Raw genomic sequence first — 16698 nt, forward strand, 5'->3', positions numbered from 1 at the left:
CCAGAGACAGTCACTAACCAGCTCCCATCAAGCCCTGGTAGATGGATCTACAGGGTCAGAACTTGGGATGAATCTAGGAAGCCAGGCACCTGTCTGTAGCTGCTAGAGTGGCATCCAGGAGAGCGGTGGGAAGCCTGTGGCTAGCTCATCTCTGTAGGTCTTCAGTCAGCTCAGGATGTAGGCCTGGTGCTCTAGTGCTCTGCAGGGCCAGCGATTAGGAGGAAGAGCTAGACACAAGGAACAAGGACAAGCTAGAACCTGGCAGTGTCTCTGTGTGTGTGTGCACCACTGTGTGTAATTATGAGGATTTTCAGAGAGTAATAGCTCTCTTTCACTCCTACCTTCCAAGTCTTGTCCAAATTCCTCTTTTTGGTCAATCCCACATAGAACCACACAGGGAAAGAAATCTTGGGAAGGGTAGTTCCAGCTTAAGCAAGTTGACTCAGTTTAAACCCTTGTAAAAGGAGTCCAGAAAAATGCACTTGTTTATTTCAGAATTGAATCATTTCTTCCAATCCAGGAATTTAGATGTTTCTGTGCTTTATTCAATGAGTCTGGGGGCCTTTATTCTAAAATCCTGGGACAATTTCACACCATGTGCTCCATGTATGTTTCATCCTCTTTGGACCAGTTTCCCAGCCTGGAGGAGTTGATTTTGTACTTGGTAGAAAACTCTCTTTTTCCTTCCTTCCTTCCTTCCTTCCTTCCTTCCTTCCTTCCTTCCTTCCTTCCTTCCTTCCTTCCCTCCTTCCTTTTCTTCCTTCCTTCCTTCCTTCCTTCCTTCCTTCCTTCCTTCCTTCCTTCCTTCCTTCCCTCCTTCCTTTTCTTCCTTCCTTCCTTCCTTCCTTCCTTCCTTCCTTCCTTCCTTCCTTCCTTCCTTCCTTCCTTTCTTCCTTCCTTCTTTCTTTCTTTCTTCCTTTCTTTCCTGAATTCTCTTTTTCTCCTTTTCCGCCTTTAAATCTTCCTTTGATCCCACTGGTGCTATTGCCTCCTGTCCTAGGGGCTGGATGTTTTTCATTTAGATCTCCATGAAACTATCAGCCGTTTGGTGCTATGAAGTGTCATTGATTAATGGGGTTTGGAGCAGGGAAGGTATGTGGGGTGAGGGCATTGAGAAAAGAGGCCTTTGGTGAAGTATCTATAACCAACCATTTTCCCATTGTTACCTTAGCTTTAGTGGGTACTAGTCACTTAGGAAAGAATATGATGAAGAAAGAGGGGGGCAGGGAGAGAAAAAACTCATCCCACCACAAATAGTCCCTGGTTTATTCAACTTCTGTGTCTTGTAGATTAATATATAAACTTCTTAGTAAGACATTCAAGAACCTATAGGGCCTCTCTTCTCACTCCTAGCACTTTAGTTTTGTGCCCAGAAAGAGGAATCGAGGTTTGGTGAGCATTCATGATTCTGCTGAAATGTCACTTTCGCTCTGAAGCAAGTGCTTAGGACTGTACCTGGTATACTATGGACACTCAGAAATGTTTGTTGAACAAGTAAATGAATGAATACCTATGCATAAGTTTGTGCTGAAGTTTTCCTAAGACAGAAAATGGGAAGGGGATCATTTGAGGGGACTCTGTCTCTCCCCCACTCCCTGCATTGTATTCACGTAAACATTTATATTTGCGAAATTATCCCCATTTTACAAGCACTTTAGGAATTCATATTTTTTTTCCTTCATTCAACAAATATTTTAGTGGTTTCTATGTGTCAGGTGCTAAGCCATGTGTCCAGGAAACAGGTGGAAATTATGATTCCTGTGTATTGGTAACTCACATGGAGTGAGTTTAGTAGCAAGAGGGGAAAGAAAGCAATTATCACCGTTATTGTACAGGTGGCATGATTGAGATATGGAGGGATTGTGGCGGGAACACTGAGGAAGGACACTTAATTCACCCTGGGATGAGTGTTGTGGAGTTTCATCTTCAGAAGAGGAGATACTTCAGCTGAATAAACATGAATTTGCCAGTTGGCCCCCATAAAATAGAGTTAAGGGGAACAGTAGTGCAAATTTGGCAATGTAGGGAACTACAGTTGATTCAAAAATGTGTGGTGGGGGGTAGTGGCAGGGCTGGACTGAGTCACAGATCATTTACAAGCTGCACTGAGTGAAGGAAGAAAGAAAAGGGATTCGGACAGGGATTCAGTGATTTGTCTCTACCAAATGAAAGAATCGATTCGCACAACAAAATCTAAGCAGCCCTGTTACCCACAGCAACCCAAATCTTTTTTTTTTTTTTTTTGCCTCAGACCTGCCTCAAATAATATGACATTGCTATTAAAACATTAATGTTTAACATTAAAAATCCAACAAACAGAAAACAAAAACCTATTCAGAATGTTGCACAACCGTCTCTTTGTGGGAAGAGGTTAAACACCGGGACACAAAGAAAGGTGTATATACAAAATCACCATTTCTACTAACGTAGCTCCGCCTCTGAAGGCGGAACAGGAAGGAGGCCCATTTCAAGGAAAATAAAGGAAGTGGCTTCACTGTTTTCAAAGAACTATTTTCTGCCAACAGAGTGGATTCTTCTAAGGAATCCTTTTTAGGTGGAAGATGGAAGAAAACTAAGAACAATCAGGGAGCTCTTGCTCTTGGAGCTTCTGCATCAGTGAAGAGGTTGTGAAGGTTGTCCAGTTAGGGCACCAAGGACTCAGTCCCATTCAGTAAGCACCATTAAGCATTCATTCATTCAGCACATTTGTGTGACACTTTTGGGTGAACTATGATGTCAGGTGCCGTTGGGAGTAAAAGCCCATCGTACACCTTTAAAAGGCCTTCGAGTCTGAGGTCCAGAGTCAACCTTGACTCTATACTTGGGCAATCACTGTTTGACCCTCAATACCTACAACTGTAAAATGAGGATAATTACAGCTCCAGTACATCATCACTGTGAGGATTAAATGAGATGTCTCATGTGAAAGCTTTATGTAAACAGTACAGAACCTTGCAAACATTTGTAATAGGGTGAAAATTTATTCAAAGTGAATGTCCTTGGATGTTAAAGCAGAATTGATCGAAGTGTGTTGGTTGAAACACTAATGCCCCGGGATTGTAACCGGCATTTCTCAAGAAGAGATTTGTGTGGTCGCTAGAGAAGGTAAAACTCAACCCTCTTAGGGTTTCTGACTAGAAATTAGGATTAAATTGACATAGACAGATGAACAAGAGCAAAGCAAACAGAGGTTTCCATGTACAGGGGAGCAGCCATAGGAAATTGAAGGCCCAAAGAAGCAGTTAGAGCTGGACATTCATATACTAAGGTGGACAAAGAGTAGTAAGTAGTGACAACGCGACAAGACAAGGGGGCTTGAGTTCTGGTAGTTAACACATTGCAGACCAGTAGTTTTATTGCTAGCTTTACCAGTGGCCAGATAAGTTTCTATTGAATGAGCACAAAAAAATGTTTTACATAAATGTTAAAGGCATGCTTTAAAATTAATACCCATTGCATTTTGAAGTTATTTATTAGATGTTCTTACAAGCTAATATCTTTTTAAAGTATGATACTTTGTAAAACACTGTGTAATATGAAGCGAGAATTCTCATGGTCCATCCGCAATGTGTTAATTGTGAAGTGACTAGGAAGACGAGGGTCAGTTTAACAAGGTTTCTATAGATTTCCCTCATCCTTGACTTCCTTCTCTGGTGATCAGAGTGTTTCTCTCCTTCTGGTACATGGAGAGCATCTTTCACACTGCAGTTTCATTTGCCTTCGGGAAGAAAAAGGAAGACGAGCCTGCCCTTCTTGCATCTGAAGTTTTTCAAGTGCTTTTAACTCGAAGTAATTCTTGTGCCCAAGTGGCATGTTTTGGGCTGGCATAGTCTGCCACCCTTCAGGTCAAATACATTTGGGAAATGCAGGATGATACAAAGTAAAACACAGTTTTCAGTCCTGTAAATGCTTCATCTGTTTCAAGGAGAGCGACTATATTGTGTTTCTTCCCCTAGGTCAATCTGACTTTGTATTCTATACCCACCCCACCCCACCACCAGCATCTCTAGGACCTAGAGATGAACAGAACCCACTTTGGGAAAAGACTGCTCTCCAGGGAGAAAAGTATTACCTTTATTTCAAGTTATAATCCATCAGCCTCTCAAAAAGCTGAGCTTTTCTCCAACAGATAATCTAAGAATTCATTCACCAACCTTACCGTTGCCTTAAGACCCGACCACGGGAGGCAGAAAGGACAAGGGCCCGTCAGCTCCTCGCCAGGACCCACGACTCCAGCATAGGATGGGGACAGGGCCATGGCAGGGGAGACCCTTAGTATTCCTTTCAGCGTGCCTCCTGCTGGCAAGGTGGTAGTAGATGCAAAACCACAAAAGCCAAGAGATGCGGCTGATGCTCAAGGCTTTATAGTTAGGAATAAACACTAAGTCTAGTAACTAAGCAAAGGTTCTCCGCTTCCAAGAAAAGGTGCAGAAACATCTCTGACAAGAGAGACTGCTCCTTCCTTCACCATTCAAAGAGGTTCATAAGGCCAGTGCGGTCCCTCTAGTCCCCTTCTATCCTTTATCTCTATTCTGATCCCTCAAAACACTCCAAACTCAGATGCCTGGCTTCATCTTAGACCTTTCCAAAGGGAGGAGCTGAGAGCTGGGCCTTGAAGACGCCAAGAATGGGAGGGAAAAATAATAAAATGAATGAGTGGACGGCGCAGGCGCAGTGCGCTCAGGTGCCCTGGCCGGCAGCCCCGCCCACCCCGCCCCAGGCGCGCACCTCCCGAGGGGACGGGCGGGAGGACACGGGAAGCGGGGCGGGACCTCGGCCGCTGCGGCGCGGGGTGACCCGAGTCCCATTCCCCCGGGGCGGCCACGGCAGAGCGCCCACTGCCCGGAGCAGGTAACCCGCCGGGGCCGGGAGCGCGGAGTGGAGCCGGGCGCCCCGGAGCCTCGCGGAGACGCCGGGCCCCGGCGGGGAGGGAGCCGGGGCTCAGGTGCGCGGTCGGGGCGCTTCCCAGGCGCGCGGGGCGCGGGGTCCAGCCGCCGCTGCCCTGGCCTCCGGGGTCTGGCTCGCGGGGTTGGGGGTTTGGGGGGGGGGTTTGGGGGGGCAGGAGTGAGAGCGTCCCGGGCCCGGGGCCCAGCGAGCAGACCCCTCGCCTGGTGCCCCGCGGGCTGAGTGCGCCGCGACTGCTCTGCACGCTTTCTTTTTCGTCTCCAACTTTTTTTTTCTTTCAATGTCGCCTTCCTTGGGGCCCCGGGTGACTGTTCCCGAGCCTCCTCAGCGTCGCTTGCTCCCCGGAGGCCAGGGTTTTGGGGGGGGGGGGGGGTGTAGCTTAGGGTCCCGGCCGGGAGGGCACTGGCGCGCCCCGCGAGCTGGGTGGGCTGTGGGGATCCCCGGCCGGAGGGAGGGAGACCCGGCCCGGCCCTTCCTGAAGCCGCGAAGGGGTGTTAAAATGCCACTTTCCTGTGGTTTTTGCAGAACACGAGTTATCTGCCCAGCCAGGCTTTAGATTTGTCATCTATTTCTTCCACCTTTTTCCCCCTTTGCTAACACTGTGGATGGATGGCGGGGTATATTGCACACAGACGTCAGGTATAGGTAAGATAGATGCCAAGTCAAAAAAGTTTAGAATATTTAAAATACAGCATGAGAAAGGACTGCTTTTGTATTTAAAATATTACACTGATTCTAACTCCAGGTGGGCGGTTAATAGAGTTGGGGGGGGGGGGGGAGGGCTTAAAAATATTGAGAGTTAATAACAACACCCCTATTTACCAATTTAATATTTTGTGATGTAACGTTATCATGGTTAAAAAAATGTATTTTTTAGGCGGAAATGTTGATTTTACTTGCTTTTGAGAGCTGGAATTCGAAATTTGCTTTTAAAATCATCTTTTGTATTTTGTAGTTTTTGCTAATGACAATGAGTTACCTTTGTAACTGAAGAAAAGACACCATAAAAATTTTGCTCCTTTTTAACCCTTTACGAAAAAATATTTTAAGTGTCTTGTATTTTTTTTTGGGGGGGGGGGGCTCCTCTTGAGTTATAATAAATAATTCATTTCATGAATTTAATTTACAAATAAAACTAACACATTGATGGACTAATTCCGTTTGAGAGCAAATGAGTTTGAGATTCTCACAAGACACCTGGCATTGCTGTCCAGCAGGCATCCTCCTATATAATAAAGAGCTAATATGCTAATTAGACTGAACAGCTGGATGACCCTCGGGAGGACTTCCCAGGTCGAAGCCGGGCTGTGAGGGCCGAGCCCCTTGCACGAATTATGTGCATCGGGCCTCTAGTTTTAATATATTGGTATAGGGGTTTTCTGCAGTCAGGAGCAGAGTTGTAGAAGTTGGAAGCATCTGGATTGTGGATGTTGATTCTGTGAGAGTGGAAGAAACCATTCAAATAAGAAGAGTAAGAAGGGAGGGAGATCGAGGATGGGACGTACCGATATTTAAGGGACAGGTAGGCACAGTGAAGGAAACGAGGAGCCCTCAGGGAAGGAGTGAAACTTTTGACAGGCGTCATAGAAACCGGGAGAGGGAAGAGGCTTAATGAAAGGAATCTCAGAGTCGAATGAGTCAGAAGAATCAGGAAGATAGGAGCTGATAAAATGCCCATTGGCTTTGCTAATAAGGAGGGGGTCATCGATCTCAGCAAACATAGTTTAAGTGAAATGATTTGGATGGAAGCCAAATTTGAATGAATTTGAGGAGTAAATAGAAGATGAAGAAATAAAGATAGAGGGTAGCGAGTCCTTACTTTGAGAAACAAAGATTAGAAGTGACAGAGTGGGAAATGAGAGTTTATAGTCAGATTGGAAAGAATAGAAGGAAAATACCTTTATGTTAAAGTGTATCTCACAGCATTGTTCCTCTCTCATGGCCAAGTAGCAAAAGGTGAGAACAAGTAGCTGAGCACATTGATAGAACTACAGTGTTTATAAGAACCTGTTTTATTTCAAATGCTGAGCACTGTTTTGGTGGTATTTTGGTCTGTTGGGTTCAAGTGCTGTTATCAGTGTTCAAGTCATATTGTAGCCAACTATTGGGTAGTATTTCACCTGAGTACATGGATACTCCCAACTTACTTTTAAAAAAATGTTATTGTTGACAGTGTTACAGATGTCCCCCATTTCCCCCTCCTTTGCCCAACTTACTTTTTAAAAAATATTACTGATTTCATAGAGGAAGGGAGAGGGGAGAGAGAGATGGAAACATCAATGATGAAAGAGAATCATTGATCAGCTGCTTCCTGCACACCCCCTACTGGGGATGGAGCCTGCAACTTGGGCATGTGACCTGACCAGGAATCGAACCATAACCTTCCAGTTCATAGATCAACACTCAACCACTGAGCCATGCCAGCCGGGCTGCCCAACTTACTTTTAACTCATGTGACTCTTTCATGTGTATCTCAGTGACTCTTCTAAAATTCTTATGGAGAAATCATGGCCTTACTAAATCAGAATCCATGAGGTATACATCAGTTAGGGCCTTTGCTTCAATAATTATTATGCATTCAAGAGAAAATGCTCTTTGATTAAACTTATTTTGTAATGACTTCAATCTCCATTGAACGTTTAATGTTTTTGTTATTCAGACAAGTAGTTTTATATGTATCTTACTTAGGAATATGCAAAAAATGGTTAAAATGGAAAAGGCCAATAATCAAGGGTCTACAAGAGTGATTCTCAACCTTCTGGCCCTTTAAATACAGTTCCTCACGTTGTGACCCAACCATAAAATTATTTTCGTTGCTACTTCATAACTGTCATGTTGCTACTGTTATGAATCGTCATGTAAATATCTGATATGCAGGATGGTCTTAGGCGACCCCTGTGAAAGGGTCGTTCGACCCCCAAAGGGGTCGTGACCCACAGGTTGAGAACCACTGGTCTACAAGGTTGTAGAACAACTGGAACTCTCATACTCTGCTGGTACAAGTGTGAATTAGTACAGTCATTTTACAGAACTTCCTGGCAGTATCTACTAAAGTGAAATATATGCATAAATTATGCCCAAAATATACCTGATAAATTCTAGAAAATGCCAATTAGTGTAAAGTACAGAAAACAGATCAGTGGTTACTTGGGGAGAGGGACAAGGGAAAGTGAGGGGGAATGGGTTGAAAAGGGGCACGAGGAAACGTTGAGGGGGGTGGATGTATTCATTTTCTTGATTGTGAAGATGCTTTCATCAATGTATACATAACGTCTGACTCATTTAATTGTCCATTTTAAATATGTGCAATTTACTGTAAGTCCATTGTACCTCAATAAAGCTATAAAGGAGAGTAAATAAAAAAAGAGAGTGGAAGAAAACACATCATTTAAGAAGAAATATACAGTTGACCCATGAACAAAGTGGGGCTTAACAGTGCCTACCTCTCATGCAGTTAAAAATCCAGATATAAATTTGACCCCTCCAAAACTTAAATGCAAATAGCCTACTGTTGCCTTATTGATAACATAAACAGTAAATTAACAAACACATGTATGTTATGTGTATTAGATACTGTATTCTTATACTAAAGTAAGCTAGAAAAAATGTTATGAAGGAAATCACAAGGAAAATACATTACAGTATTATTGAAAAAAATCCATGTATAAGTGAACTCATGCCATTCAAAACTGGTGTTGTTCAAGGGTCAATTGTCTTTATTTCTTTTAAATATTATAGTCATTTCAGAATGATGGAATTATTGATATTTTTATTTTCTTCATATAGTCCTCTATATTTTCTACCACAGCCATGTATCTACTTAATTTTTTTAAAATACATTTTATTGATTTTTTTACAGAGAGGAAGGGAGGGGGATAGAGAGTTAGAAACATCGATCAGCTGCCTCCTGCACACTCCCTACTGGGTATGTGCTGCAACCACGGTACATGCCCTTAACCAGAATTGAACCTGGGACCCTTGAGTCCTCAGGCTGATGCTCTGTCCACTGAGCCAAACCGGTTATGGCTCTACTTAATTTTTAAATGAGAAATTTCACCCCCAGATTTAGAGAATACAAATAAAATAAAATTCCCTGTACCCATATTATACTTTAGAAATAATACATAGTCAGTATTTTTGAAGAACTGATTGTATCTTTATCTCTGATTGTCTCTGTCTTTCCACGCTCCCCGATGTATTATTTAGTTGTCTATTCTATCACTTTTGGGGGGCACACATTTGGGAGATTCATCCATGTGGATGTGTTTGTTTACTTTTTATTGCTGTATGTCATTCATTGTATGACTCTACCTCTGTTTTATCCATCCTCCTGTTAATCGAGATTTGGGGGACTTTTCAGCGGTCTTTTTTAAATTTAATTTTTATTTTTGGTCGTTAAAAGCTGACTTGTTACTACCGTTCTAATTCATGTCTCTGTGTCCACCCACAAGAATCTCCCTAGCTTTTTGCCTAGGAGTGGAGTCGTGGCTCTTCAGCTTTGCTAGATAATACTGAATTGTTTTATAAAGTGGCCATACCAGTTTATACTCCCAGTGTGTTAAGTGTTTGCTTTGTTCCCTTTCTCAACCACATTGAGACAATGTACAGTTTGTACAGTATTTGTACTTACCTGATTTTTTTTTTCTTTTCAACAATCTGGTGGGTGAGAAATGGTACCCCATTGGGAGTTTAATTTCTATTTCCTTAATTACTAATGATGTTGATCCTTTTATAATTCCTCTTCTACGGGACGTCCATATAGGTCTTTTGCCTAGTTTATATTGTTTTTAAAAATCTTTAAAAAAATTGATTTCTACAAGTCTCTTTATATGTATATTCTTTATATATATACTAGAGGCCCGATGCATGAAATTCGTGCAAGAATAGGCTTTCCTTCCCCTGACTGCCAGCACCAGCTTCCCTCTGGCATCTGGGACCTGGGCTTCCCTCACAGCCCCAGCTTTGTCCGGTCTAATTAGCATATTATACTTTTATTATTATAGATTCTGGGTACTAATCCCTTGTCAGTTATACATGTGGCAAATATCTTTTTCCTGGTAAGTAACCTGTCTTCCTACTTTCTTTATAGTGGTTTTTGATGGGCATATTCAATAGTTTAATGCAGTTGAATATGTCATCTTTCTCCTTATGGTTAGTGCTTTTGGCATCTTGTTTAACACATCTTTTCTTTCTCTGAGGTCATAAAGATATAGTCTGATATTTTCTTCTAAAAGCTTTAAAATGTTGCTGTTCATATTTATGTCCTTAATCGTGTGCACATGATTTTTGTATGATGTGAAGTGGGGGAATCTAGTTTACTTATTTTTTATTTTTTGCCATATGGCTAATCTTTTGACCCCCCTTTTTTTTTTTTTTTTTTTTTTTTTGGATGAAACTCCTAAGGTTTATTTTGCAGTGATAATGAGGAAGTAAGTAGCTAGTGAGACTCAGGCAGAATTCATAAGATGTTTGACCAGTATTTTTAAATTGAATATTCTGTTTTTCCTTTTATTGATCTGTGTCCTATGTCAAGTTTCCATATGTGTGTATGTTCCTGCTGTTTTTTTTCCTTAGGTTTCTTTGTGTATCTTTGCTGCAATCTTATTTACTTTAGTTTTATAAAGAGCCTCGCTACCTAGGAGAACAAATCACCCACCCATGCTGCTTTTAAAACTTTTTATTGTAGTATGATGTGTTACTTAAGTCTTAAGTATCTCTACAGTAATCCCCCAACCTCACAAGTAATACTGAAGTTAGACTATCAGACTGTCTTTAGTTTTTGCAAATCCTGTCCTAACTCATTAGAGTTAACTTTTAACTTGAAAAGCAAATACAGGATTTTCACTTTGGGGGATATAGGTAAGATATTTGGGAAAACGTTGTTACTGGAAATAGCCAAGAATGCTGTATTAAAAAAATTAAATGGTAGTTAGGAATGGATATGTCAAAATCTAAGAGAAAGCTGAAACTCTGAGAGACTAAAGAGGGTGTTTGCTGAACTGGGGGGGGGGGGGGGCTCGGGGGCACGGAGGGGGACTTGATTGGCTTTGAGTAAGAACTTGGTGGATTTGCAGGATGGGAGGCATACTTACAAGTCAGCACAGGGCTCAGTCAAGGTTCGCTAACCAAAGACTGCCCATAATTCTGGGATCCCAGATGTCTGTGCTATCATGTAAGGGATGAAAATTCAGTCTACCTCCTTCAAGGATCTGCAGTGAAAGTTGCCTTGATGCCAAGTAAATCAGAGGAGCAAGAAGCCCGTCCTTAGGAAATGCAACCACCAGACCATGGGAGAAATTTGCATCCCAGTGGTAGTCATAAAAAATGTCAAAATGTGAATTTTTAAAATTCATGTTTTGGGGAGATATAATGTCCATACCATAAAATTCAGGCCAGAAAAGCATACAATTTAGTGGGTTTTCTACCCACAGAGTTGTGCAACCATTATCACTATCTAATTGCAAAACATTTTCATCACTGTGGTAAGAAACCATGTACCCATTAGCAGTCACTCACTGCTTCCCTGCCCCCAAGCCCCAGGCAGTCACGAATCTACATCCTGTCTCTGGATTTGCTTATTCTGGGCATCTCATATGAATGAAATCATACAATATGTGGTCTTTTGTTTCTTGCTTTGTTCACTTAGTGCAGTGGTTCTCAGCCTTGTGGCCCTTTAAATACAGTTCCTCATGTTGTGACCCAACCATAAAATTTATTTTGTTGCTACTTCATAACTGTAATGTTGCTACTGTTATGAATCATAATGTAAATATCTGGTATGCAGGATGGTCTTAGGCGACCCCTGTGAAAGGGTCGCCAGAGGGGTCGTGGCCCACAGGTTGAGAACCACTGACTTAGTGTAATGCTTTTGAGGTTTATTCATATTGTAGCATAAATCTGTACTTTATTCCTTTTTATACCTGAATAATATTCCATTGTATAAATATACTACATTTTGTTTTTCTACTCATTAGTAATGGACAGTTGGGTTGTATCTACTTTTTGGCTATTACTGTATGAGTAATGTGCTATAAACATTTGTGTGGAAATAAATTTTTCAATCTCATAGGTATATTTAGGAGTGGAATTCCTGGGTCATATGGTAACTCTGTGTTTAAGTTTTAGGGGCACTACCAAACTGTTTTTCTTTTATTAATTACTTAAAGTTTCCACTTAATTTTATTTTCAAACCTTGAATTTCTCCCAATTCCTCAGAATTGCTTTTTTCCTTTTAATTGAATTTACTGGGGTTTGGGGTGACACTGGTTAACAAAAGTATACGGGTTTCAGGTGCACAATTCTACAGCGCGTCATCTGTACACTGTATTGTGTGTTCAGCACTCCAAGTCAAGTCTCCGTCCGTCACCAGCTACCAAATTGTTTTTCCAGAGCAGCTGCACCGTTTTTCATTCCCACCAACAACGTGTGAGGGTTCCAGTTTCCGCACACCCTTGCCAACACTGTATCTGTCCTTTTTACTAGATCCATCCTAGTGTGTGTCAAGTGGTACCTCATTGTGTTTCTGGTTTGCATTTCCCTAATGACTAATAATGTTGAGACCTTCTCATGTGTTTATTGGCCATTTGTCCATCTTCTTTGAAGAAATGTCTATTCACATCCTTTGCTCATTTAAAAATTGGGTTATTGGTGAAAGCATGAAGTTAAAATCGTTTTTAAGCAAATGCAAATATTCTCTGTAGGAGTATACTGTCATCTTTGATTTAAAGTTTTGAAGTCAGTGAATAATTTATTGTCAAAGATAACCCAAGTACACAAGGGAATAAGACAACCTGAGCAAGAATCAGCAGAAACAATAGGCAATTAGAAGTAAAATTATAAAAGCCTTATGTATTGGAATTACCAGTCACAGATTATTAAAGCGACTACAATGGGCTATTTTACATATATAACAGACAAGTTTAAAAAATAGATGCAGGGAGCAGAAGGCTTAAAAGTGACAGAGATACAGAGCTGGTTAAAAAAGAACAGTGTAATTGCTATTCATGAAAAATGCAGTAATAAAAAAATCAAAATTCATTCATTGAGTTTAACCACTGATTAGGCAATTAGGCAAACCCCAAGAATCAGTGAACTAGAATATAGGTCAGAATAAATCATTCAGAATACAGCTCAAAAAGACAAATGGAAAAGAGAAAAATTAAGAGGCATGGAAATTAGAATGATCAGGATGAGAAATTATAGTGAGAAAGTCTAATAAATTGAGAATAGGCAAAGCAATATTTAAAAAGAGAATGAAGATTTTTAGTACTGGAAAATCTACTAGTACTGGTGGAAAGACATCAATCTACAGATGGGTTATTCCCCGATTACGGAGTAGTATTTCATTGTATAGATTTTATATAATGTGTTTACTCACTTGATGATGGAGATGATAGCTTTTTACTATTTCAAATAGAGCTGCTATGAACAGCAGTGTACACGTCTTTATGTGGATATATGATTTCTTTTTCCTTGAGTATATTTACTCAAGGAATTGAATGTCTAGATCATATGGTAGATGTATGTTTAAGTTAAGAAACTGTCAAACCATTTTATATTGCCACAATTTGAATATGAGAGTTCTACTTGTTCTGCACACTTGCAAGCACTTGAATGGCTAGACTTCGCAATTTTATCCTTTTTAATAAGTGTATAGTACTATCTCATTGTAGTTTTAATTTGCATTTTCCTATGTGCTATTTTGTGCTATTTTGTCCACTTGTATATTTCTTTGGAGAAGTGTCTATTCAAATTCTTTGCCTATTTTAAAATTGTGATGTTTTTCTTTTGTCATTGAGTTGTAATAGGCCTTTATATATTCTGGATATAAGCTCGTTCTTGGATTTATGATTTGCAAATATTTTCTCCCAGTCTCTGAGTTGCTTTTCACTTTCTTGATGGTGTCGTTTGAAGCACAAAGTTGTAAATTTTGATTACATTTAATATATCAAAAATTTTTTTTATTGCGGTGCTTTTGGGGTCATATCTAAGAAATCAGTGCCTAATCCATGTTTACAAAGAACTAATTACTTCTGTGTTTTCTTCTAGGAGTTTCTTGATGTTAGCTCATATATATAGGCGATGAGTTTTGAGCTAATTTTTATGTGCAGTATGTGGTAGTCATCCAGTTTCTTTATTTTTTCTTGTTGTTGTTTGCATGTGGATATCCAGTTGTCCCAGCACCATCTGTTGTAAAGACTATTCTTTTTAAAATTTCTTGGCACCTTGTTAAAAATTGATTGACCATAAACATAAGGGCTTATTTTTAGGCTCTCATTTTTGTTTCATTGATCCATATGTCTTCCTTATGCCAATATCACAGCCTTAATTATTTTAGCTTTGTAGTAAATTTTGAGAAGTATGTTTTTCAACTTTGTTCTTGTTTTTCAAGATTGTTATGGCTGCTCTGTGTCTTTGGCATTTCCATATGAATTTTAGGATCTCTTTCTAGAAAGAAGCTGGAAGGGATCATGTTAAATCTGTAGAAAATTCAGGGAGTGTTGCCATCTTAATAATATTATATCTTCCAACCCATGAACATGGGATATCTTTTCATTTATTGAAGGCTTCTTTAATATCTTTCGATGATATTTTATAGTTTTCAGTGTACAAGTTTTTCACTTCTCTTTTTAAGGTATTCCTAAATATTTTAGGGTTTGTTTTAGATGTTTTTATGAATGGAATAGATTTCTTAATTTCAGTTTTAGATTGTTCGTTTTTAGTATATAGAAATACAGGTTGGGAAAAAAATAGGTTTACAGTTCATATGGGAAATAACACAAATAATAATACAAGAATAAACTCTATTTCACATACTTACAACTGTAAGCCTACTTTTGCCTCACCCTGTACAATTAATTTTTGTATATCAACCTAATGCTTTGAACACTGCATGCAACTTGTTTATTGCATCTACTAGTTTTTAGTGGATTCCTTTGCTCTTTTTATTTGCAAGGTCAAATTTGTCTTTAAATAAAGAATTTTATTTCTTTAATTCCAGGATGTATGCCCTTTATAGCTTCTAGCCTAATTGTGCTGGCTGGAATCTACAGGACAGCATTGAACGGGAGTTGGTGAGTAGACATCCTTGTCTTTTGCCTGGGCTTAGAGGGAGAGCATTCAGTCTTGCAGCAGCTACATAGATGCTCTGTATTTTGTTGAGAAGATTCTCTCCTATTCCTTGTTTGATCAGCTTTCTTTCTTTTAGCATGAAAGAGTATTGGAATTTTCAGATTTTTTTTAATCTATTGAGATGATCATGTAGTTTTTGTTGATTATTTTATTATGTACTGTATTACGTGAATTGATATTCAGATGTTAAACCAGCCTTGCCATCCTAGGCTAAATCTCACTTGGTTATGATGTATAATCCTACTTAAACGTTTCTGGGTTCAGTTTGCTAGTTTTGTTGAGGATCTTTGTGTCTATATTCATGAGGGATGTCCATCCTTTGACTATAAAATTATTTGTGTCTATATTTAAAGTACATTTCTTATAGCCAGCATATACTCGGGCCATGCTTTTTTATCCAGTCTTAACAATCTCTGCCTTTTAATTGGCATATTTAAAGCATTTATACTTAATGTGATTATTGACATAGTTAGGTTTAAATGTATCATTTTGCTATTTCCTGTTCATCCCACCTGTTTTTGTGTTCCACCTGCTGTATAACCTTGCTATTTGTTTACTGTTCACTCCAGTTCTTCTTTGTCTCCTCCCCTTTTTTCTGCTTTCTGTTACATTAAGAATTATTTTCTATAATTCCGTTTGATCAACTTTTTGGCTTATTAGTTAAACCCCTGTTTTCTTATTTAGTGGTTGCTTTACGGTTTACATTGCATATCTTCAGCTTTGCGGACTGTTGTAGATACATTGCTGAGCACAGATGCTGGCTGAGGTCGCCCACCGCTGTGGCAGGCTTTGGAGAGGTCGTCAGGGAAATGCTAGGGGCTGAACAGTATTCGCAAGGTTAATGGAGAGTCAGAAATGGCGCCTGCCAGCATCAGACCAGTTAGGTGGAAAGAGAGTAAAGCAGTGGGGGGAAAGTGGCGCCCAGCAGCACTCTGGACTCTGGAGAAAGATCCCTGCCCCTCCAGCACATGCCCTAAAGTTGGTCCATGTATCTATCACCTTCATATATGACACAGATGCTTTTCAAACTGCTGCCTGCGTGCCGGAACTCAGAAAGAGCACAACCTGGATTTCCCACAGCCCTTTGGCTCTCTCAGAATAAGTCTTGCTGGTTTTCAAAGCCAGATGCTACAGAGCAGCGGTTCTCAACCTGTGGGTCGCGACCTCTTTGGGGGTCGAACGACCCTTCCACAGGGGTCGCCTAAGACCATCGGAAAACACATATGTAATTACATATTGTTTTTGTGATTAATCACTATGCTTTAATTATGTTCAGTTTGTAACAATGAAAATACATCCTGCATATCAGATATTTACATGACGATTCATAACAGTAGCAAATTACAGTTATGAAGTAGCAACGAAAATAATTTTATGGTTGGAGGTCACCACAACATGAGGAACTGTATTAAAGGGTCGCGGGACTAGGAAGGTTGAGAACCACTGCTCTGGAGGCTCCTCTTCCTGGTGCAGGTCCCCCAGGCAGAGGCTTGGACCCCTCGCTCTTGGTGGGGGACCTCTGTAGTTGTGATATCCCTCCCACTTGTGAGCCACCACACGGGGAATGGGGGTTAGGGTGGGTCCTGCCTAGACTGAGTCTCTGCCCCTCCTACCCGTCTCAGTGTGGCCTTTTCTTTACATCCGTAGTTGTGGGAAACCTGT

The 16698-nt window shown here is 40.4% G+C and overlaps 1 protein-coding gene across 2 annotated transcripts in view; it reads left to right on the forward strand.

Moving 5' to 3' along the window:
• Positions 1-4761: 4761 nt before the first annotated feature.
• The window catches only part of LOC139009449 (tandem C2 domains nuclear protein), a 39593-nt gene continuing 27656 nt past the window's right edge, over positions 4762-16698 (forward strand). Inside the window, exons 1-2 of one of the 2 annotated variants that reach the window (XM_070413748.1) lie at positions 4762-4851; positions 14906-14978. The gene's annotated coding sequence lies outside the window, so the exon portion shown is untranslated. Of the gene's footprint in view, positions 4852-4886; positions 4946-14905; positions 14979-16698 lie in introns of those variants that run through there. The other variant, XM_070413752.1, reaches the window with a different exon arrangement.

This window comes from Myotis yumanensis, unplaced genomic scaffold, assembly GCF_028538775.1.
Source record: "Myotis yumanensis isolate MYYU_CA2020_CCGP unplaced genomic scaffold, mMyoYum1.0.hap1 SCAF_1, whole genome shotgun sequence".
NCBI classification, from domain to species: Eukaryota; Metazoa; Chordata; class Mammalia; order Chiroptera; family Vespertilionidae; genus Myotis; species Myotis yumanensis.